Source organism: Triticum dicoccoides, chromosome 6B (genome assembly GCF_002162155.2).
Source record: "Triticum dicoccoides isolate Atlit2015 ecotype Zavitan chromosome 6B, WEW_v2.0, whole genome shotgun sequence".
Classification (NCBI taxonomy): Eukaryota; Viridiplantae; Streptophyta; class Magnoliopsida; order Poales; family Poaceae; genus Triticum; species Triticum dicoccoides.
In genome coordinates, this window is record NC_041391.1 from 44568615 (window position 1) to 44592954 (window position 24340).

The following is a 24340-nucleotide window of genomic DNA, read 5'->3' on the forward strand; positions in this document are numbered from 1 at the left end:
ACACCTCGTCTGAAAATAAATAGGGAAGGGCTAATAGATGCTATGACTTTATTCTTCTACCTACTTCTTGATTTATTGGTCCACCTCATATTTTGCGTAAAATTTTGACCATTGATTTAACTAACAAATTTATATCGTTGGATTCATATTTGAACATAGTTTTGAATTATATTATTTTTGCTACGTATAACTATATTTTATTACTTCAAATTATGATTAAAATATGATCTTAAATACGAGGGGTAATAAATCAGAATGGAGGTAGTACGATAGAAAGACTATACTTTATACGAGTCGCATAAGACCGGAGGTGTTTGTTCGGACTACTAGTCTACTTGGTCTCTCGGTCTCCCAGTCGGCGGACCAGTTAGAGCTTGGAGGTGTTTTTGGCCTTCCACGCACGTCTCACGCTAAGCCTCGTGCAAAACCCCAGGGTTAGGGTTCCAGAGCAACCGCGAGCTCCACCAACTCGCAAGAATCGACGCCGAATTACAAGTGAATCAGGGCCCGGAAGCGATAGCTGCGCCGTGGTGATCTCCTCCTTCGCCGTCGCTGAGGTGGACGGACGGAGCTCCCTGTTCGGCCGAGAGGGAGGTGGGCAAGGGTGGTGTTCTTCCGCTGGACCATCTCACCGCCGACGAATCGACCAAAGGCCGGCCGGCAAGGTGAGTCCCTCCTGCCGCCGACCCTTGGGTTGTGTCCCCTGCAGCTTCCGGCGCACACCACCGGTTCGACAGAATGCCTCACACAAGCAAGGCCAAGAAAGCATTAAAGTCCTGCGGTGAGGACCGGATCAGCGACCTGCCGGACGACATCCTGCACCATGTCCTCGGTTTCCTGCAGGCAGATGAGGCAGTGCGCACCTGCCTGCTCGCCCGGCGCTGGCGCTACCTTTGGAAATTCATGCGTCGTCTTCGCATCAACGACGCGGGGAGGAGGGGGAAGAGCACCACCGACGTTTTCCTTAACAAGTTCATGAGCTACCTGCTGCTCCTCCGAGAGCCTGGCTCTACTCTAGATGAGGTTGAGATCGAGTATGATAATTTGATTGACGATCGCCATTTCAATTACGATTGTCCTTGGGTCGACATTTGGATCCGACATGCTTTGTCATGCCAAGCTCAGGTGCTCACTGTCAAGCTCCATAAGGAGGCGCACTTCTATGTGTGTTTGGATGCTCCTCTGGTCTCCCAGCATTTGAGAAGATTGGAGATTTATGAAGTGAAGTTGGAAAGCAACTTCCTGAATTTTTCAAGCTGTTCAGCATTGGAGGAGCTGAAGATAAAAAACTGCAACTTAAAAACTAATAGAATATTGTCCCAGTCTTTAAAGCATCTGAGCATCACTGGATCTGCTTTCTTATCAAAAGGCCGGATTTGTATTTCTGTCCCAAATCTCCTTTCGCTGCAACTCATAAACTATCGAACTGCAACCCCATTGCTTGAAAGCATGCCGTCACTAGAAACTGCAGTTATCAGGTCTGACTACAACATCAGCGATTACTGTCACAACGGCGTTGCTGGGGAATGTTGTGGTATTTGTGCAGATTGCAGTGGTAATGATGACCACAATGGTGGATGCGTACTTCTTCGAGGTCTATCTCATTCTAGAAACTTGGCGTTGATACAAGCTAATCCGCGAACGGTAAACGAACTTGCATGTACTTCCATCTTAATTTTTAATCCAAATGTGTTCAGATCTCTACAATTGTCTCTATTAGGATCTTTATCCATCTTTACATATCAGCTAGTTACTAACAAAAAAGGTGTGTAGCCACACGTTTGCCACCAGATGATATGTTTCACTGTGCACATATTAGAAATTCTTGATATTAAGTTTATGCTACTGCACTTTGAGATCCGATGATGTTCTAGTTGCAAATGTCATGTGATATTGAGAATAACCATTTATACCACATATTCATGATCCGAATTCATGAATAATGATCAACATTTCGCAAGTAAATGTTGAGAGAGTTGCTAATTACGATATGCTGACATTGGATGCATCTTTCTCCAAAGATGTTTATCCAAAACAAATTCTATAGGTTTGATTTTTAAATGTTTATAATCTTTATCAAAAGGTTCGAAGCACTTCAGTACCATTGAATTGTGGAATTTAAAACTAGATCCTGAACCGTTACTGTTTTGCACTTTGTTCAGTTTACTTTTAAAAGGGATTTAAGATGGTGCCCTACATTTAGTAAGTTAAAGAATTTGTTGCTGAATGACTGGTGTGTGCAACCTGACCTCCGTGGACTAGTTTCTATGCTTGAACATTCACCGATTCTTCAGAATTTGACGCTTCAACTGTGCAAGGTATATCTTTTCTAAATGGACAGTCGCAGAGTTGCTGTAGTACAGTTTTCAACTTTTCATGAATGATTGATGGATATTGGTGAAATGTTTTTCTCTGCTGCAGCAAAAAAAGACTACAAGTGCATTAGAAGTGGAAGAAAATCCTGGTTTGATGGAGAAACCCGCTGCTATTTCAGGATACCTGGAGATTATCAGAGTCAAATGTGAAGAGGTTGATACCAGAGTTTCCAAAGTTTTGAAGTTCTTGAGTACTTTTGGCATAGAAATTAATGTCCAAAGGACTAACGGATAGTGGGAGAAAATGTGAGTTCAATAGATTTCTTCTCTTGAAACATCAAACTCTGATGAGATGAGCAAACATGTGGTGGCTTTCAGTGTTTCTATGAAACAACAGTGTATTGTTGTTTTCCTTATTAGATTTCATGTTAGTTAGTGTATCATCGTTATAATAACTGAAATAGTCATATTATATGCATGGTAGTCAACTGAACCTTACGTCCACTATAGTTTGGTTTCCTGTTCACAAGACTTCCCCTCTGAAGTCTTTTTGTTTTAACACTAGTACAAATGCCCGTGCTTTGCACCGGGCGATAAAAAAGGCACATATGTCATTGTTGCATTATTTTTATATCCAATTTTAATAAACGTCTATAATGAGGTCAAACATGGAAAATCCTTATTTTTAATAAAAGATAACGTTTTCACAAAATTGGAACTCTTTTTAAGAATATTTAACACATTTATGAAAATAACATTTCTCTAAAAAAGAACATTTTTACGGAAAAAGTACATTTTTTGAATAGAAGTCTTTTATGAAAAGAATGTTTTTTGTGTTTTACGTTTCTAAATGGACTTTGTTAATGTTTTTTGTTTTATGTTTCTAAATGAACTTTGTTTTAGTAAAAATGGAACATTTTTGGGAATTTTCAATTTTTAAAATGTGAATATAATTGTTTGAAACAAAAATAGTGTGAACATTTTGAAGCTATTTTTACTGTGTTAAAAAAATTACAACTATTTTTTAGAGCATTTTTGTTGACTTCTACAGGTGGTTGTTTGGTTGGAAACAGTTTATTCTTTTTTTTGGCTATTTGGCCTTGGTCCAAACAAATTACTTGACGTTAACTTTTATTAAAAGTAACAACCAATTGTTTCGCCCAAGCAGTATATATTAAAAGGCGACAATACTACTTTTTGCCGAACAATACACCACTGCAATCATGGGAGTCCAATTAATGATTTACACTGAAACTGGATCCATTATTGAATATATGCACACGACACCGATAAGACAATTTTGCCATCCATGTATAGAATTAAACTGCAGCAGACTGTTTGATTAGGGTCGTGCAATGATCTGCAGCATAAACTATCGTCTACAGAGTAGTTTCAGAGCAAATAAACTGTAACTTTCTGAATTCTATTGACCCGTATGTTTGTCAATGGTGGTTCTACTCATAGAGTCTATATAGCTCAACATTAGCAGTTACAACACCTCATCATATATTGGGTCTTCAACAGAAGCAAACACATGGTCAAAGTGTTCCTAAGATTGATGGTTTCTGAACTCTGTATCTGCTATTCTATACGTTTTTTTTTTTTGAAAAATGTATTCTATAAGTTAGCCGTGAACAAGGTTTGCTTTCTGTGAAGGAATATAAGAGCACCACGGCAGGAACTGAAGGGTTTGATTTCAGTCAAGAAATATAGCATTACATCAATAGCAAAACATGATGATATTTGTGGAAATAAAATAGTAAGAACACTGCAACTGCTAGTAAAAGCAATATTATCCAACATGATAATTTGAACCAGCACATAGGACCACCATCAACCACATCATACTGTTAAAGAGTAGTACATGTCTAAATTTTATGAAAGCTAGAAACTGAAAGTCATTTACAGCCAACAATTTGTAATTGAACCTACTGGTCTGCATCCAAAGAATTATGAGATGCCATTTCTTTTCCTACATACTCCTGTGTAGCATCAGGGATGCCAGCTTCTTTTTTCAGAAATAGCACACATGCCCTGTTTTGAGAAAATGGAAGTTAGCACCACCAAGTAAATCAATCTTGAAAAAATAATAGAGTTTCGAGATGTGCTTACATTATCAATTTACACAAATGTATGCTATATCTTTTCTTACAGATTCATATTGGAGTATAAAGTTGTCCCAGAATAAAGTTATTAATATGAAACCTTATGAATCATATTTCCTCAAATATGTACGTCTCCCAGTCGCGCCCTACCACCTCTCTTCCGTCCATTTTAGATGCTTCGTCATTCGCCACACCGCCGCCGAGCCGCCGCCGTCAATTTCTTTGAAAATTTTCATAGATAGATAGTGCACAAAAAGAGAACAGATTCATAAGAAAACTAATGTATGCACCTGTCCTATCTCCCAAGAATCGAACTTCTGCGGTAAATTAAAACTAACACATACCAAGGCTATCCAACAGCACATAGTAGGGACAAATCTGAACCGGGTCCTCTTTCCTTAGGATCTGATATACCTTCAGGCTGATTAACTCTGCTAGGTGTTCTCTGAACTCTGAAAGTCTAAATCAACTCATGCGCAACTTTTGACGATGGAAATGGAGTGGCGTCACAAGATTCGATCCTTATCCTGCTATATAACTGTAGTAAAGTTAAAGCAAATAAGCTAAGAAGTTGGATAGCAAGATGAAGGTGCACCACACCATCCAATTCTGAATAAGTGGCTGATGGTTTTCCTCATTGAATCCATAAGGAGCATGCTTTTCTATCCTTGAACTAAGCTGAAACTCAAGAGATCTAAAATCTGAACGAAAGAACTTGATTTCTTGGAAGGAGGGCGACTACACCAGATCGAGTAGCCTCGCCCGTGCATCACCAAAGCTGGGGCATACATGGAGCCATGGCATTTGCGACGCCCAGCAGCAGGGTCACATCTCATCCCCATCAACTCAAATCAAAACAGAAGGAGCAAACAAAACAGGTATCCAAATCACACTCATCGCCACTCTGGTAATCACAGGCTAGCCATGGCTTCAGAAGTTGTCGTCACTCTCTGCGTGCCTCACTGCAGAGCTGTAGGAGCTAGGCTTCCACCGCAGCTGGCGTGCGTGGAGGGTGAAGGCCAAGCCAAAAGGCATGTGCGGTGCAAGGGGTAGAAAATTAATAAATATAAATGCTTGCAAACTTGAAAAATAATTTACCACCCAAACAACTTTGGAAGTAGAAAACAATATTGGAAGTACTCAAAGTAGGTGTACATCAGCTCCAGAACCAGCTCTTCCAAAATATCATCTTTTGTCATTCCACATCCCTGCCTGCCATGTCAATCTAAACTGCCAGATATTTTCTGGGAAACTTCATCCAAGTACAGCATAATGAGGCACGAATAGGTGTATGCTCTGAGTACTATTCAATGGTCCTGCAGCATATCGGACAATGAACACACTGTGTCATCACAAGTCACGAGTAATGTTGAAGTGTTAATATTAAGTGATACATGCAGTAAGATAAGAAGGCCTTCAGTAAAAAAAACATCTGATTACTGCGAAAAAACTCTGGTGCCAAACATTTAGTATCGACTAAGCTACATGTTTTCTATATTTGAACATGGCAGAGAAACAAAAGAAATATGTGACCGGATCAGGTTCTCGTCTCACCATTGAGCGTGATGCACATATCCTGATATATGCACCCTAAATCCTAACAAGTTTCAGAAATATCAAACTTACAAAACCAAATAACTGAATTTGCTGGCCCCGTACATCATTTTCCAAGAGATCCACCACAAAAATTAAAAAGGACAGACCCAGTGCATAGAAGCTCCCACACAAGGTGGGGTCTGGGGAGGGATTATAGGAACCTAGTCTTACCCCTGCAAAGTGCAATGCAGAGAGGCTGGTTCGAACCCAGGACCTCTTGGCACAAGTGGGGAGGACTCCACCACAAAAATTGTTTCTTATTTTTATTTCTTCTATTGAAGCAAAGCAAGATAAACAGATAAATAAAGACATGCTTGTGTTTAAGGGTTGTATACTAGGAATAGCAGCTCAGCAAGCAAGATCAGATGTTGCGCATTTGAGGTTCGCCTCTCCACCCTAGGAAACCACACACAATTATAGCAAAGAATAAGCAAATCAGCGTAAGAAATAACACAGAAAGCTAGAATTTCTATGCAACCAACATCACTATAAAAGTAATTGTAATGTTCATTCATTGTATAAGTATACAAAAATTATCTATATGAGAGCTATTGATTGTACTGTCCATTCATTTCTATACAACCTCTTATTATAATTTACAATGAAAGTATAAGAGCTATTAAAATTGACCAGTCAAAAATTAGAAGACACTACCAAGGTAAAAAAACTAAGCAAGCATGGATTTTGAGAAAACTCACTAACAGTTTTATGAGAAGAATGGACTGCAATGCTGAATGTTGAAAGTGGGAAGAAATTCCTTTAGCATCATATATGCAAGAGATTTGTAAGCAACTCTCAGTTTGCCTAATGGTCCTAATAAGCCATGTTGCTTCCTTTTTCCATCGAATTTTGTGTGAGCAAATGTGGTTGGGCATTTCGTCAAACATGTGGAAGGCAGCAATGATATGCAGTAACCTAGAGCAAAATAGAGAGTGCACTTACATCTCGTCGTGGCTTAGTACATGGAGGAAGAGAACACAGCTGATCATAGTCCCAGAGCATATACTAAAGAACATACAGAACTAATAAGTACTCCCTCTGTAAAGAAATGCAAAATACTTGATCAATACTGTTGCAACTCCTGTACCATTTTTTTGTGAACCTCTTCAAGCTGTTACAATGTGAAGACTTACTATATATATTTTCAGAGCCAACCAATTATGTATACCTTAAGCCAATTAACTACAGAGATGTAGAGTGGAACCATATAGCATTGGTCTGAACCACTAATGCAAACCTTCAGCCAATTAAGTACAGAGATATAGAGTGGAACCATGTAGCACTGATATGAAAACTTTGTCATACAACAGCTGTTCTTCCTAGATAAAAAATTAGCTAGCTTTATCACCTTTTATTGCTACTTCCAAAATAGTCAATTAAATAATTACCTCTCTGCCATCACCATGATATTAGTTTACCTTTTCTTATATTTTTCTGTCATGCAATAGATGTTCCTCCTAGATACAAATTTAGCTAGATTTATCACATTTGATCGCTACTTCTAATTATTGTTTTTCCTCGGGACCATCTTGTAATGAGGACAGGGGGGGTGTTTTAGGCATTGACTTGTTCAGAGCTTATGTAGTAGTTGATGACAGATGCAAATTGATTACACTGTAGTATGTACCTCAGGTCAGATGAAGTTCCGGCAGACGGTGGAGTACGTGCAGATGGATTTCCGGCGAAGTCCACGGTGTACAGCGACGTCAGAAACTTGCGACACGACGATGAGCCAAATAACTGCAGATTATCGCAGAGTTAGAACACACAAGATTATTTAACCTTGCAATTAGAATACAAAGGGTTCAGTGATGTCTTTTTTCCTTGATGACCGATGCAAATCATCTGGATATGAATTGGGTAGTATTTATTGTCAGGTTTATATACATTGATTGATGGGACTGTAGCAATAACAAAAACTTTCAGTAGCAAGCTATATCTCTGTTCTCTATCTAAATGTGCATCAATCAGTAGCATCATACATCATACATCAGCATCTATGTAAATGTGAAGGAATCAACACTTCTCTCTATGCCTTCTCTATCTCTCTGCTCTCTCTCTCTCTTGTTCACCTGTCTCTTTTTTTTATCAACAAGAGCAAATCAGTAGGCGTTGGACCCTATCTCTCATCTCTGTTATCTCTCTCTCTTTCTAGCAGCAGCGACCAGTAGCAGTTCCATCAATCCTTCTATCTAAGTGTGCAGCAATCATCATGTCTCTCTCTCTCTACTCTCTCTCATCCTCACCTATCTCACCAACAACAGTGTCCAGCATGCCCTCTGCTCTCTCCCTAGAGCAAGAACTCATCGGCAAGGGCGTATGCCTCACCAGCTCCCAGCTCACATGCCCCACCGCAGAAGCGACCTATCCCCTATGCAGCATCGAGAGGAGGAGGCGGATCGAGATCAATCACGGAGAGAGATGAGGGGGGAGGAGATCCCATAGGGACGTGAGAAGTGCGACGGGCAACACTGGGGCGGGCTGCTCCAAGTTCTGGGAGGAAGACGGAGGCGAGGGAGGCCAAGAATGAGGGACGAACCTGGGGCCGCCAGAGACGCGCCGGCGAAGCCCTGCCCGAAACCCTAGCCACGGGGGTGGGGTTGCGAGCGGGCGGTAGAGGACGGGAGCGGAGAATCTGGATGGATGGGAGGGACGCGCGGACCATGGGGAGCTCGGGGGCGTGCTGCGCGGCATCGGAGGTCGCCGGAAGCGTCCGGTGCGGGTGGCGGTGGCGGCGAGGAGTTCGTGGGCGAGGGGGAGAGGAGACGAGCGCTCGTGGTCTGTTTGTTGCCGTGTTTTTTTCCTTTACAAATCTGCTCGGATCGCGGGTTGAATACTCCAAACGATAGGGAGTTTTGTGTAAAAACAAAGCGTTTTCTTGATTAAGCACTTAAAATAGGACCGCGGGTTGAATATCAGAAAACATAGGGCCTTTTATGCAAAATTACAAACGACGTACGACCAGAAGCGATGCGTGGTTTATTAGTAGGGAAAGATGTACAGGATTCAGTTTCAAGAGGCGGCGGGGAACTTTGGGCCGACGATGGATGTACCGTCCCGTGAGCATTCAGGAATGGAAGTGGGAAAGAAGGCCTTTTGCTTGCCTTTCCTCTGTGGGAATCTTATAAACTTGCAATACAAATCTGTTGAGATGTGTAGATTGAATATTGTGCTTACTGTAATAATTTTATTTACTGTAGAATTTGTGGAAAAGAAGAACATCATCTTACTATGGCTGGGCTATTGCGAACAGTAGTTTTGTCCCACAATTTAGTTGGAAAGCCGCTAGGTGGAAAAGGATTAATGGAGAAAGGGGAATAAGCTGTAACACAAAGAGAAGGGATTGCGGGTTGCTGTGGGGTTGGATATATCTTTGGACAAACCTCTCCACTGTACAGCTGCATGCATGTGGAGCATTTTTCATTGGATACTTGAGGCTGCATATTTACAATTTTTTCTAGATACTCGAGGCTAGTTATATCCCAAAACCAGTAGGGCCTGCTACACTTATGAAACTTGTTGCCCGAGAGGAGTGTTTCAAGAGATGTCAGGTTTGAGAGCCGAAGAGAGTTAGGGCTATTTGTAAGCTGGAAAAAGGGATGACGGAGAAATTTCATTATTAGCATGTGATCTCCACAGTGGGCTGGCTGATCTCCAACTCCAGCGTCTCTCTTCTCTGAATGATTCTGAACTCCGGTGTCTCTCTTCTTTCATCTGATGCGAATTCATATATAGTATATAAAGGTAAAAAGAAAAGGCAAAAATAAAAAGTAGATAAAAAATGGCTTCGCCCGGGTTTGAACCGGAGACCTTCAGTGTGTTAGACTGACGTGATAACCAACTACACCACGAAACCATGCTGATATGTTTCCTATTTACTGCTTATTTGATGCGGAGATGGTCTAATTGTTGATACGAGAGCTTTTCTACACACTTGCTTCTTCCTTTTCCATGAGCATCTATATTTGTTTCCTTAAGTGGTCAACATTAGAGTGGTTCATATATTCATATCACATGCTTCTTACAGTCTATATTTTTTTTCTACCAGAAAGTATGTTTCGGTACATATGACACATGCTTGTAATGATTTGGGACGAGTTGGCAAAAGAAATAAAAACCGAAGCAAATGCCACTTTTACCCCATGTTTCACGTTTATGATAGATTTTTACCCATTTTTTGAAAGAATCTCAATTTATACCCCCATTGATGCACTTTGTGCCACATTTTTCCCTAAGCCAAAAAAAATCCAATTTTGTGCTGAATTGGAGGTTTGTTAATTTGTCCTGATTTCCATTCTGGGTTTATTTTTTTGGCGTCGAACCGGTTTGCTCTCGGTCCCCACTTAGCAACATTTTATTAGAAAAAAGGCGATAACCCAACTTTATAAATAAAGCCAACCAACCAGTTCACAACAGACAAAGTTAAAAGGTTACACAGCCAATAGACCAAGTTGCTAAACAGCCATAGTAGATAGAACAACAAAGTTCATGGCACGCAGCCTAACAACCTACAACCAAAAGCGCAATGTGTAACGACACGGCAGCTGCGAAGGAGCCTGCACTCTGGGAGACAGGAAGCTACTGTAGATTTAACCCACGAGATCAACACAACTCTGTCGCAGCACTTAACCAATGGCTTCCAGTGCTACATTACGATTAAAGGTTTGAGAAAAAAATGTCAGTAAGTTTACACGGAAACACATGCTCAATAGTATATTTATCCTAGCCGTCCAAAGGGCGCAACTGGCAGCGCCGAAACCAAACAAGAAACGGCATCTCTCTGACCAGACAATAAATTGACAAACGACAGAAGCTGAGAGAAGGATCGAGGTGACCAGCTAACATCTAGCCATGACCAGATGTAGCTCCAGATCAAGGACGTGAAGTCACACGGAAAAATAGTATGGTCAACATCCTCCACCCGAGAACAAAGAGAGCAATGAGCCGAAGCCCTGCCATTACATTTTCTAATCTGATCTGCATCCAGCAACTTGCCACGAATAGCTTGCTAGAGAAAGATTTTGATTTTCAATGAACACAAGCGCGCCAAATGTCATTAAACTTGGAAGAAGAACGGCCAGTGATCAAACGCTGATATAAAGACTTAATCAAAAACAAGCCAGAGGAAGTACGGGGCCAAGTCACCGAATCCAATACCTCCGAGAGCGAAGGGAAGATGGCATCTAGATTGCCACAAAACAAAAATAAAACAGGGAAAGTAGATCAAAGGGGGGAATTCCCAAATCACCAGTCAAGCCAGAGATGCATCGATTTCCCATCATTAACAACAAATTTCGCATGTACATGAAAGTCTTCATTAACAACAATTTTCGCATGATCAAGAGAATCTTCAATTCCATAAAGGGACAGAGAAGCAGGGCGGACATGAAAATTGGAGCACACAACCGATCCCAGGGGACTAGCACGAATCCCAGGCACAGGAGGAACATGAGCCAGATAAGCTTCCACTTCAACAGCCCCATCTTTAGCCCCACCACCCATAGGAGCAAGGTTGGGATAGAGTTGTTTCTGAATAGGGCTAAGATCATCCCATTCTTTTTGGGATAAAGGCGGGCAAAGACTCACTCCACCCATACTTCCACCATGGTTCTGATCCTCATGAGTCGCAGGTAAAGCAACACTGGGATCCGGAGGGCAACACCAAATTTGGGTACGAACTGGGCTCAATCTAGACAAGGATTCTTCGTCAACAGAGATTTTTTTCGACAAAGGGTGAATTTATTGCCTGAAAATAACACATCGAGAAGATACAAATATAATGAGCACACACCCGGCCTCTGCATAACTAAGATACACACAGTCAAACACATGCATAAAAAAACACGCCGATAAATATCAAAGTCATATAAGACCAAAACTATGTATAGGCAAGAAGAAGAAAAACCCTAAAGCGATCAGATCCGGGATTCTTCGTCAATAGAGATAGGTTCACCAATGAGGTCCCAAAAAGCTAGCAAGCAAGATTTGTTTTACATCACCGGAGGAACATCATCAAGCAACACGCAAGTACCAATCAGATTGCCAAACGAGCGATCAACATTAGCAGCCTCCTTCACCAAGACCACAAGCTGGTTCAAAGGCAGAGTGAAACTCGTACGTTTAGATATCATCTTTAAACATTCCTGCGAGAGAAAGACGACACCAAATTTGGTCCGAGAAATTTGCCGCAACTGCCAATCTCACCTCCCAAGCCCCATTCACGTAGGATCGTAGCAGAAATCAAAAAATTTCTACTCATCACCAAGATCAATCTATGAAGTAATCTAGCAACGAGGGGAAGGAGAATGCATCTACATACCCTTGTAGATCGCTAAGCGGAAGCGTTCAAGTGAACGGGGTTGATGGAGTCGTACTCGTCCTGATCCAAATCACCGATGATCCTAGTGCCGAACGGACGGCACCTCCGTGTTCAACACACGTACGGAATGGTGACGTCTCTCATGCCTTGATCCAGCAAGGAGAGAGGGAGAGGTTGGAGAAGACTCCGTCCAGCAGCAGCACGACGGCGTGGTGGTGGTGGAGGAGCGTGGCAATCCTGCAGGGCTTCGCCAAGCACCGCGGGAGAGGAGGAGTACTTGGGAGAGGGGGAGGGCTGCGCCAGAACTTGGGTGCGGCTGCCCTCCCACCCCCCACATATATATAGGGGCAAGGGAGAGGGGGCCGGCCTCCCTCAGATCCAATCTGAGGAGGGGGCGGCGGCCAAGGGGGGAGGAGTGCCTCCCAAGTCAAGTGGAGGCCCTCCCCCTTAGGGTTTCCCCTCTCCCATGCGCATGGGCCTTGGGGGGGCTTGTGCCGCTGGCCCATTAAGGCTAGGGCGCCCCCCTTACAGCCCATGCTGCTGTATTGGACATGGTGGAACATTTTCCGGTCCTCTAGACCCCTCCGGAATCCTCCGAAACCCTCTGGAAGCTTCTGGAAGCTTCCCGGTACAATATCAGAAAAAACCGAACTTTTCCCGGAACCCGAACAACAACTTTCCATATATAAATCTTTACCTCCGGACCATTCCGGAACTCCTCGTGATGTCCGGGATCTCATCCGGGACTCCGAACAACATTCGGTAACCACATACAAACTTCCTTTATAACCCTAGCGTTGTCGAACCTTAAGTATGTAGACCCTACGGGTTCGGGAGACACGTAGACATGACCGAGACAACTCTCCAGCCAATAACCAATAGCGGGATCTGGATACCCATGTTGTCTCCCACATGTTCCATGATGATCTCATCGGATGAACCACGATGTCGAGGATTCAATCAATCCCGTATTCAATTCCCTTTGTCTAGCGGTATAGTACTTGCCCGAGATTCGATCGTCGGTATCCCGATACCTTGTTCAATCTCGTTACCAGCAAGTCTCTTTACTCGTTCCGTAACACATCATCCCGTGATCAACCCCTTGGTCACATTGTGCACATTATGATGATGTCCTACCGAGTGGGCCCAGAGATACCTCTCCGTCACGCGGAGTGACAAATCCCAGTCTCGATTCATGCCAACCCAACAGACACTTTCGGAGATACCCGTAGTGTACCTTTATAGCCACCCAGTTAGTTGTGACGTTTGGCACACCCAAAGCATTCCTACGGTATCCGGGAGTTGCACAATCTCATGGTCTAAGGAAATGGTACTTGACATTAGAAAAGCTTTAGCATACGAACTACACGATCTTTGTGCTAGGCTTAGGATTGGGTCTTGTCCATCACATCATTCTCCTAATGATGTGATCCCGTTATCAACGACATCCAATGTCCATGGTCAGGAAACCGTAACCATCTATTGATCAACGAGCTAGTCAACTAGAGGCTTACTAGGGACATGGTGTTGTCTATGTATCCACACATGTATCTGAGTTTCCTATCAATACAATTATAGCATGGATAATAAACGATTATCATGAACAAGGAAATATAATAATAATAACTAATTTATTATTGCCTCTAGGGCATATTTCCAACAGTCTCCCACTTGCACTAGAGTCAATAATCTAGTTCACATCGTCATGTGATTAACACTCACAGGTCACATCGCCATGTGACCAACATCCAAAGAGTTTACTAGTGTCACTAAACTAGTTCACATCATCATGTGATTAAGACTCAATGAGTTCTGGGGTTTGATCATGTTTTTCTTGTGAGAGAGGTTTTAGTCAACGGGTCTGCAACATTCAGATCCGTATGTACTTCACAAATCTCTAGGTCATATTGTAAATGCTGCTTCCACGCTCCACTTGGAGCTATTCCAAATGGTTGCTCCACTATACGTATCCGGTTTGCTACTCAGAGCCATTCGGATAGGTGTTAAAGCTTGCATCGACGTAACCCTTTACGCCGAACTCTTTATCATCTCCATAATCGAGAAACATGTCCTTATTACTCCAAGGACAATTTTCACCGCTACCTGGTGATCCATTCCTTGACCACCTTTGTACCCTCTTGCCAGACATGTAGCAAGGCACACATCAGGTGCGGTACACAGCATAGCATACTATGGAGCCTACGTCTAAGCATAGGGGACGACCTTCGTCCTTTCTTTCTATTCTGCCATGGTCGAGCTTTAAGTCTTACAACTCAGGCAAGAACTCCTTCTTTGACTGATCCATCTTGAACACCTTCAAGATCATGTCAAGGTATGTGCTCATTTGAAAGTACCATTAAGCGTTTTTTATCTATCCTCATAGATCTTGATGCTCAATGTTCAAGCAGCTTAATCCAGGTTTTCTATTGAAAAACACTTTTCAAACAACCCTATATGCTTTCCAGAAATTCTACATCATTTCTGATCAACAATATGTCTTCAACATATACTCCTCAGAAATTCTATAGTGCTCCCACTCACTTCTTTGGAAATACAAGTTTCTCATAAAATTTGTATAAACCCAAAATCTTTGATCATCTTATCAAAGTGTATATTCCAACTCCGAGATGCTTACTCCAGTCCATGGAAGGATCGCTGGAGCTAGCATACCTTTTAGCATCCTTAGGGTCGACAAAACCTTTCTGATTGTATCACATACAACCTTTCCTTACGAAAACTGGTAAGGAAACTCGTTTTGACATCCATCTGCCAGATTTCATAAATGCATCTATTGCTAACATGATTCCGACGGACTTAAGCATCGCTACGGATGGGAAAAATCTCATCGTAGTCAACTCCTTGAACTTGTGAAAAACTCTTCGCCACAAGTCGAGCTTCATAGACGTGACATTACCGTCCACGTCCGTCTTCTTCTTAAAGATCCATTTATCTCAATGGCTTGCCGATCATCGGGCAAGTCCACCAAAGTCCATGCTTTGTTCGGATACATGGATCCTATCTCGGATTTCATGTCTTCTAACCATTTGTCGGAATTTGGGCCCACCGTCGCTTCTCCATAGCTCGTAGGTTCATTGTTGTCTGGCAACATGACCTTCAAGACAGGATTACTGTACCACTCTGAAGTAGTACGCATCCTTGTCATCCTACGAGGTACGATAGTGACTTGATCCAAAACTTCATGATCACTATCATAAGCTTCTACTTCAATTGGTGTAGGCGCCACAGGAACAACTTCCTGTGCCCTGCTACACACTTGTTGAAGTGACGGTTCAATAACCTCATCAAGTCTCCACCATCCTCCCACTCAATTCTTGAGACAAACCTTTCCTCGAGAAAGGACCCGATTCAAGAAACAATCCCTATTGCTTTCGGATCTGAATTAGGAGGTATACCCAACTGTTTTGGGTGTCCTATGAAGATGCATTTTATCCGCTTTGGGTTCGAGCTTATCAACCTGAAACTTTTTCACATAAGCGTCGCGGCCCCAAACTTTTAAGAAACGACAAATTAGGTTTCTCCAAACCATAGTTCAAACGGTGTCGTCTCAACGGAATTACGTGGTGCCCTATAAAGTGAGTGTGGTTGTCTCTAATGCCTAACCCATGAACGATAGTGGTAATTCAATAAGAGACATCATGGTACGCACCATATTCAATAGGGTGCAACCATGATGTTCGGACACACCATCACACTATGGTGTTCCAGGCAGTATTAATTGTGAAACAATTTCCACAATGTCTTAATTGCGTGCCAAAGCTCGTAAATCAGATACTCATCTCTATGATCATATCATAGACATTTTATCCTCTTGTCACGATGATCTTCAACTTCACTCTGAAATTACTTGAACCATTTAATAATTCAGACTTGTGTTTCATCAAGTAAATATACTCAGTATCTACTCAAATCATCCGTGAAGTAAGAACATAACGATATCCACTGCGTGCCTCAGCACTCATTGGACTACACACATCAAAATGTATTACTTCCAACAAGTTGCTTTCTTGTTCCATTTTACTGAAAACGAGGCTTTCAGTCATCTTGCCCATGTGGTATGATTTGCATGTCTCAAGTGATTCAAAATCAAGTGAGTCCAAACGGTCCATTTGCATGGAGTTTCTTCATGCATATACACCAATAGACATGGTTCGCATGTCTCAAACTTTTCAAAAATGAGTGAGTCCAAAGATTCATCAACATGGAGCTTCTTCATGCATTTTATACCAATATGACTTACATGGCAGTGCCAAAAGTAGGTGGTACTATCATTACTATCTTATATCTTTTGGCATGAACATGTGTATCACTATGATCGAGATTCAATAAACCCTTCATTTTAGGTGCAAGACCATTAAAGGTATTATTCAAATAAACAGAGCAACCATTATTCTCCTTAAATGAATAATCGTATTGCGATAGACATAATCTAATCATGTCTATGCTCAACGCGAACACCAAATAACAATTATTTAGGTTTAACACCAATCTCAATGGCAGAGGGAGCGTGCGATGCTTGATCACATCAAGCTTGGAAAAACTTCCAACACATATCGCCAGCTCACCTTTAGCTAGTCTCCGTTTACTCCGCAGCCTTTTATTTCGAGTTACTAACACTTAGCAACCGAACCAATATCTAATACCCTGGTGCTACTAGGAGTACTAGTAAAGTACACATTAACATAATGTATATCCAATATAATTCTATCGACTTTGCCAGCCCTCTCATCTACCAAGTATCTAGGGTGATTCTGCTCCAGTGGATGTTCCCCTTATTACAGAAGCACTTAGTCTCGGGTTTGGGTTCAACCTTGGGTTTCTTCACTAGAGCAGCAGCTGATTTGCCGTTTCATGAAGTATCCCTTCTTGCCCTTGCCCTTTTTGAAACTAGTGGTTTCACCAACCATCAACCATTGATGCTCCTTCTTGATTTCTACTTTCACGGTGTCAAACATCACGAATATCTCAAGGATCATCATATCTATCCCTGATATGTTATAGTTCATCACGAAGCTCTAGCAGCTTGGTGGCAATGACCTTGGAGAAACATCACTATCTCATCTGGAAGATCAACTCCCACTTGATTCAAGTGATTGTTGTACTCAGACAATCTGAGCACAAGCTCAACGATTGAGCTTTCCTCCCTTAGATTGCAGGCTAAGAAAATCGTCGGAGGTCTTATACCTCTTGACGTGGGCACGAGCCTGAAATCCCAATTTCAGCCCTCGAAATATCTCATATGTTTCGCGACGTTTCGAAATCGTCTTCGGTGCCTCAACTCTAAACCGTTTAACATTACTGAACTATCACGTAGTTATCAAAACATGTATGTCAGATGTTCGCAACATCCACAGACGACGTTCAGGTTCAGCACACTGAGCGGTGCATTAAGGACATAAGCCTTCTTCGAAGCAATGAGGACAATCCTCAGTTTACGGACCCAGCCCGCATAATTGCTACTATCAACTTTCAACTAAATTTTGTCTAGGAACATATCTAAAACAGTAGAACTAAAGCGCGAGCTTACGACATAATTTGCAAAGATCTTTTGACTATGTTCAGGATAATTAAGTTTATGTTATGAACTCCCACTCAGATAGACATCCCTCTAGTCATCTAAGTGATTACATGATCCGAGTCAACTAGGCCGTGTCCGATCATCACGTGAGACGGACTAGTCAACGTCGGTGAACATCTTCATGTTGATCGTATCTACCATACGACTCATGCTCGACCTTTTGGTCTCTTGTGTTCCGAGGCCATGTCTGTACATGCTAGGCTCGTCAAGTCAACCTAAGTGTTTCGCGTGTGTAAATCTGGCTTACACCCGTTGTATGTAAACGTTAGAATCTATCACACCTGATCATCATGTGGTGCTTCAAAACAACGAACTTTTGCAACAGTGCACAGTTAGGGGGAACACTTTCTTGAAATTTTAATGAGGGATCATCTTATTTACTACCGTCGTTCTAAGCAAATAAGATGCATAAAAATGATAAACATCACATGCAATCAAAAAGTGACATGATATGGCCAATATCATTTTGTTCCTTTTGATCTCCATCTTCGGGGCTCCATGATCATCATCGTCACCGGCATGACACCATGATCTCCATCATCATGATCTCCATCATCGTGCCTCCATGAAGTTTTCTCGCCAACTGTTACTTCTACTACTATGGCTAACGGTTTAGCAATAAAGTAAAGTAATTACATGGTGTTGTTCAATGACACACAGGTCATACAATAAATTAAGACAACTCCTATGGCTCCTGCCGGTTGTCATACTCATCGACATGCAAGTCGTGATTCCTATTACAAGAACATGATCAATCTCATACATCACATATCATTCATCACATTCCTTTTTTCCATATCACATCACATAGCATACCCCGCAAAAACAAGTTAGAAGTCCTCTAATTGTTGTTTGCATGTTTTACGTGGCTGCTATGGGTTTCTAGCAAGAAAGTTTCTTACCTACGCAAAACCACAACGTGATATGTCAATTGCTATTTACCCTTCATAAGGACCCTTTTCATCGAATCCGATCCGACTAAAGTGGGAGAGACTGGCACCCGCTAGCCACCTTATGCAACAAGTGCATGTCAGTCGGTGGAACCTGTCTCACGTAAGCGTACGTGTAAGGTCGGTCCGGGCCGCTTCATCCCACAATACCGTCGAAACAAGATTGGACTAGTAACGATAAGCATATTGAACAAAATCAACGCCCACAACAACTTGTGTTCTACTCGTGCATAGAAACTACGCATAGACCTAGCTCATGATGCCACTGTTAGGGATCGTAGCAGAAATCAAAAAAATTCTACGCATCACCAAGATCAATCTATGGAGTAATATAGCAACGAGGGGAAGGAGAGTGCATCTACATAGCCTTGTAGATCGCTAAGCGGAAGCGTTCAAGTGAACGGGGTTGATGGAGTCGTACTCGTCGTGATCCAAATCACCGATGATCCTAGTGCCGAACGGACGGCACCTCCGCGTTCAACACACGTACGGAACGGTGACATCTCCCATGCCTTGATCCAGCAAGGAGAGAGGGAGAGGTTGGAGAAGACTCCATCCAGCAGCAGCATGACGGCGTGGTGGTGGTGGAGGAGCGTGGCAATCCTGCAGGGCTTCACCAAACACCACGGGAGAGGAGGAGTACTTGGGAGAGGGGGAGGGCTGCGCCAGAACTTGGGTGCGGCTGCCCTCCCACCCCCCACATATATATAGGGGCAAGGGAGAGGGGGGCCGGCCCCCTTAGATCCAATCTGAGGAGGGGGCGGCGGCCAAGGGGGGGAGGAGTGTCTCCCAAGTCAAGTGGAGGCCCTCCCCCTTAGGGTTTCCCCTCTCCCATGCGCATGGGCCTTGGGGGGGCTGGTGCCCCTGACCCATTAAGGCTAGGGCGCCCCCTTATAGCCCATGTTGTTGTATTGGACGTGGTGGAACATTTTCCGCACCTCCGGACCCCTTCGGAATCCTCCGGAACCTTCCGGAAGCTTCCCGGTACAATACCGGAAAAAACCGAGCTTTTCTCGGAACCCGAACAACAACTTTCCATATATAAATCCTTACCTCCGGACCATTTCGAAACTCCTCGTGACGTCCGGGATCTCATCCGGGACTCCGAACAACATTCGCTAACCACATACAAACTTCTTTTATAACCCTAGCGTCATCGAACCTTAAGTGTGTAGACCCTACGGGTTCGGGAGACACATAGACATGACCGAGACAACTCTCCGGCCAATAACGAACAGCGGGATCTGGATACCCATGTTGGCTCCCACATGTTCCACGATGATCTCATCGGATGAACCATGATGTCGAGGATTCAATCAATCCCGTATTCAATTCCCTTTGTCTAGCGGTATAGTACTTGTCCGAGATTCGATCGTCGATATCCCGATACCTTGTTCAATCTCGTTACCGGCAAGTCTCTTTACTCGTTCCGTAACACATCATCCCGTGATCAACCTCTTGGTCACATTGTGCACATTATGATGATGTCCTACCGAGTGGGCCCAGAGATACCTCTCCATCACACGGAGTGACAAATCCCAGTCTCGATTCGTGCCAACCTAACAGACACTTTCGGAGATACCCATAGTGTACCTTTATAGCCACCCAGTTACGTTGTGACGTTTGGCACACCCAAAGCATTCCTACGGTATCCGGGAATGACAACATTAGCGGTCTTGCCGCCTTTCCTAGGATGATGCTTGTCATAGCGATTGGGACAACTAGGAGCCCAATGATCAGGATCTCCACACACATGACAAACACCTTTCTTCTTGTCATTCTTCTTCTTGAAGTTTGTGTGCTGCACAGCCTTGTTCTTCCCATCAAACTTTGCTTTACCATGTTGCACAATCTCATGGTCTAAGGAAATGGTACTTGACATTAGAAAAGCTTTAGCATACGAACTACACGATCTTTGTGCTAGGCTTAGGATTGGGTCTTGTCCATCACATCATTCTCCTAATGATGTGATCCCGTTATCAACGACATCCAATGTCCATGGTCAGGAAACCGTAACCATCTATTGATCAACGAGCTAGTCAACTAGAGGCTTACTAGGGACATGGTGTTGTCTATGTATCCACACATGTATCTGAGTTTCCTATAAATACAATTATAGCATGGATAATAAATGATTATCATGAACAAGGAAATATAATAATAATAACTAATTTATTATTGCCTCTAGGGCATATTTCCAACAGTCTCCCACTTGCACTAGAGTCAATAATCCAGTTCACATCGTCATGTGATTAACACTCACAGGTCACATCGCCATGTGACCAACATCCAAAGAGTTTACTAGTGTCACTAAACTAGTTCACATCATCATGTGATTAAGACTCAATGAGTTCTGGGGTTTGATCATGTTTTGCTTGTGAGAGAGGTTTTAGTCAACGGGTCTGCAACATTCAGATCCGTATGTACTTCGTAAATCTCTAAGTCATATTGTAAATGCTGCTTCCACACTCCACTTGGAGCTATTCCAAATGGTTGCTCCACTATACGGATCCGGTTTGCTACTCAGAGCCATTCGAATAGGTGTTAAAGCTTGCATCGATGTAACCCTTTACGCTGAACTCTTTATCACCTCCATAATCGAGAAATGTGTCCTTATTACTCCAAGGACAATTTTGACCGCTATCTGGTGATCCATTCCTTGATCACCTTTGTACCCTCTTGCCAGACATGTAGCAAGGCACACATTAGGTGCGGTACACAGCATAGCATACTATGGAGCCTACGTCTAAGAATAGGGGACGGCCTTCGTCCTTTCTCTCTATTTTGCCGTGGTCGAGCTTTAAGTCTTAACTTCATACCTTACAACTCAGGCAAGAACTCCTTCTTTGACTAATCCATCTTGAATACCTTCAAATCATGTCAAGGTATGTGCTCATTTGAAAGTACCATTGAGCGTTTTTGATCTATCCTCATAGATCTTGATGCTCAATATTCAAGCAGCTTAATCCAGGTTTTCTATTGAAAAACACTTTTCAAACAACCCTATATGCTTTTCAGAAATTCTACATCATTTCTGATCAACAATATGTCTTCAACATATACTCATCAGAAATTCTATAGTGCTCCCACTCACTTCTTTGGAAATACAAGTTTCTCATAAACTTTGTATAAACCCAAAATCTTTGATCATCTTATTAAAGTGTATATTCCAACTCCGAGATGCTTACTCCAGTCCATGGAAAGATCGCTGGAGCTAGCAGACCTTTTAGCATCCTTAGGATCGACAAAACCTTTCTGATTGTATCACATACAACCTTTCCTTACGAAAAATGGTAAGGAAACTCGTTTTGACATCCATCTGTCAGATTTCATAAATGCAGCTATTGCTAACATGATTCCGACGCACTTAAGCATCGCTACGGATGAGAAAAATCTCATCGTAATCAACTCCTTGAACTTGTGAAAAACTCTTCGCCACAAGTCGAGTTTCATAGATGGTGACATTATCGTCTATGTTCGTCTTCTTCTTAAAGATCCATTTATCTCAATGGCTTGCCGATCATCGGGCAAGTCCACCAAAGTCCATGCTTTGTTCTGATACATGGATCCTATCTTGGATTTCATGTCTTCTAACCATTTGTCGGAATTTGGGCCCACCATCGTTTTTCCATAGCTCGTAGGTTCATTGTTGTCTAGCAACATGACCTTCAAGACAGGATTACTGTACCACTCTGAAGTAGTACGCATCCTTTTCACCCTACAAGGTACGGTAGTGACTTGATCCAAACTTCATGATCACTATCATAAGCTTCTACTTCAATTGGTGTAGGCGCCACAGGAACAACTTCATGTGCTCTGCTACACACTTGTTGAAGTGACGGTTCAATAACCTCATCAAGTCTTCACCATCCTCCCACTCAATTCTTGATCGATTCGATCCCTCACCTCTGTATTCAGAGCTGTGATGGACCATGGGAGGTGTCCCTGGTGAAAGTAAAGTGGCCACTTTGGAGCTTGTCGTGGCCTAGCTCGGTCTGCCAGGTCTGGCACATCTCGTGCCCACAAGATCGTAGCCACCTCCATCGATCTAAGGAGCCGGTGCGAAGGTGCGGGCTGAGGCGAGGACACGGCATGCAGCAGCGGTGTGGTCCGCCTCCTGATGGTCGAACGGCATGGCCTGCAACACCACGTCCATCTCTGATGCATGTGGCTACGCAGATTCCACGTGCTATTTCTACAGTCTCAAGCGATCCAGGTTCAAGATGTGCGAGGCACTATTTCTACAGTCTCAAGCGATCCAGGTTCAAGATGTGCGCTGCCTCGCCCTCCTCTGCTCTGCCCCCTCTCCCTTAATATTCCTTGTTGGGTTATTGCGAACAAGGGAGCGCTGACACCAATGGTGGGATGGTGGAAGAGACTGTCGGCATCACACTCTTTGACGCCATGTCGACCATATGGTGGAGGGAGGAGGGCGGCGCTACGGAGGAGCAAAGAGACTGTCGGCATCGTACTGTTCGATGCCATGTCGACGATATGGTGGAGGGAGGAGGGCGGCGCTACGGAGGAGCAAAGAGACTGCCGGCATCGTACTTTTCAACGTCATGTCGACGATATGGTATAGGGAGGAGGGCGGCGCTACGGGGGAGCAATAGGTAGTGGCGCTAGACAGGGGAGCAAGGGATGGATGTGGCGACGTAAAATGAGAGAAAATGTGGGGCCAGGAAGATAGGTGTCGAGCGTTGGTGGCTACGGGCCTACAGCGAGGGAGCGGCGAAGCTGCGGATACAAATTTAGAGGAGACCAAACAAGCACGCAATTAGCGGCGAGGAACAACAACTTCAAAGCAGACCCAGCCAGCGTACACAGCCATATCTCTGGAATTACAGATGTCTGACTGCCCATTAATTTATTTGTTTAAGGCCCAAAAAAAACTCAGAATTAGGAGATAGATAAAACCCTTGCAAGTTTAACCTTGTAGTATTAAGCATGGCGAAATACTCCGTTCTCGGCTCGGTTCTTGTCCATCTGCGAGACCTTTGGACTTTGCTTGTTTACGATGAATCAGTTTCAGGTCAAGCTGTTTGACGAATTCAACATCACTGTTTTGAGGAGATCTTCTAAAAACTGAAGAGAGGATGTTGTTAACCGTCATATTTAAATAGACCCGCTAACTTATTCCGGCATAAAACAGGGCGTTTGGTCTAGTGGTACGATTCTCGCTTCGGGTGCGAGAGGTCCCGAGTTCGATTCTCGGAACGCCCCTTTTTTTTCTTGTCCTTTTTTTTTCCTCGTAGGCTGGGATTTTCTACGAGCTGGAGCGCATGCTTTTTTTTTACAGCACCTAAAAAAAAGCAGATAGGCTGTTATCTTTATCTTTACCTCTTTATCTTTACCTCTTTACCTTACTAATAAATAAATAAATAAATTACTAATAAACCAACGAGTGCTTTTGGTGGTACGTCATTGGATATTTTACAGAAAAGTCCTTGCATTTTTAT

The 24340-nt window shown here is 43.0% G+C and overlaps 2 non-coding genes across 2 annotated transcripts; one reads left to right on the forward strand and one right to left on the reverse strand.

The window, feature by feature from the left end:
- Positions 1–9798: 9798 nt before the first annotated feature.
- On the reverse strand, positions 9799–9872 carry TRNAV-AAC. Its single transcript has one exon. It is a non-coding gene; the product is annotated as a tRNA-Val (tRNA).
- Positions 9873–24032: 14160 nt separating this feature from the next.
- Positions 24033–24104, forward strand: TRNAP-CGG. Its single transcript has one exon. It is a non-coding gene; the product is annotated as a tRNA-Pro (tRNA).
- The last annotated feature ends 236 nt before the right edge of the window (positions 24105–24340 follow it).